Source organism: Aplysia californica, unplaced genomic scaffold (assembly GCF_000002075.1).
Source record: "Aplysia californica isolate F4 #8 unplaced genomic scaffold, AplCal3.0 scaffold01394, whole genome shotgun sequence".
NCBI lineage: Eukaryota > Metazoa > Mollusca > Gastropoda > Aplysiida > Aplysiidae > Aplysia > Aplysia californica.
In genome coordinates this window covers 90,833-92,350 of record NW_004798664.1, presented here as the reverse complement: position 1 = coordinate 92,350, position 1,518 = coordinate 90,833, and positions in this window count along the sequence as shown.

The window sequence follows — 1,518 nt, the reverse complement described above, 5'->3', positions numbered from 1 at the left end:
GTCGTCATCACGCCATGCTTTAGGATTTCAAAATAGGACAACACGTGCTCACTAATGTACATGCATGTTATATTGATCTATAGAATGACCCACATTATAAATATAGTATTACATGAACGCATAAATATTATACATAGATATTATATAAATTACAGATAAGTACATTATCATACAAATACACGCATACTCTCTCTTTTATCTATCTATCTCTGTCTCTCCCTCTCTCTCTCTCTCACACACACACACAAACAAACACACAACGATATATGCCGATATGTTCAAGCCAGGGTAGTGGTGTCAAGCCGGCTTTGTAGCGGCAAGTTTATCAAGGAATAACTACATCTTGGGATTGGCTCGGTGTGGGTTCTGATCTTTTTTATTTTTTATTTGTCTTTTTTTTAAATTCTCCCCCCCCCCCCCCCCCCCCAAAAAAAAGGGGGGGGGGGGGGGGGGGCTGGGGACCATTTGAAATTTGGAAAAATCGTACACTGTTACATGTGTTTGTTTGTTTGTTTGTCTGAATAAAGAGAAGCACATCGACAAAATAACGGTCATTTGGATAAGGTATATCCGAAAGACAGAAGCAATAGAGGGAAAGCGAAGAAGTAGCATCTCGTTCAACAGAAGAGTGAAGTTGAGAAAAGATCAAACAACAAAAAAAAGAGGGAGAGAGAGAGAGAGAGAGAGAGAGAGAGAGAGAGAGAGAGAGAGAGAGAGAGAGAGAGAGAGAGAGAGAGAGAGGGGGGGGGGAAAGAGAAGATAAGAAAGAGAACAAAAACGAAAACAAGAAAGAGCGAAATAAGAAAGAGAATGTAGAAAGACAGAAAGAGATTAAAAAACAAACCAACAAGAAAGCGAAAAAAGAAAGAAAAAAAAAGAGACCAAAAAAAAAGAAGAAGAAAGAAAGAAAAAGACCAATACCAAAACAAAAAGGAGAGAGAAAAAATAAGCAAAGTACTAGATTACACCGTGGAATTGATAGCGGTAGAGAAACGTGGGACCAACCACTCAGTAGGTCTCCCGATAGTTTGTTTTGCCAATCACCGAGCTCATTCACGCCACGCGCAGATGCAAATCGCCAAGGGGGGCTGCTGCCAAAAGGTCCCATCTGCCTCACATTACTGCTGCACACAGAACGTTTCGACTCTGTGCCCGTCAAATGACGCGTTACGCTTGACACTGGTACCAACTACTAATCCATACACCTAGCTGATAATAGGAGAGAAGATGTTAGTGTCTGCTCGGGATGTGGAGACATTCGGCGAATTTTTTTTCTTCCAATTTAGGTGTTTTTACATCCCCGCCACTCTCCCCTAAAAATAATAATTTTACGACAACCCCACCCCCCCAAAAAAAAACACAACAACAACAACAACAACAACACAAAACAACCCCAATACAATTTAGACCATTCCGGAGATGGGCTTCTGATCCTAACTATCAGGGCCAATCCCAGCGGAAAGGTAGAGATACTCGATAAAAATTTCTCCCCAGTCGGGAATTGAACTCGAGCCTCTT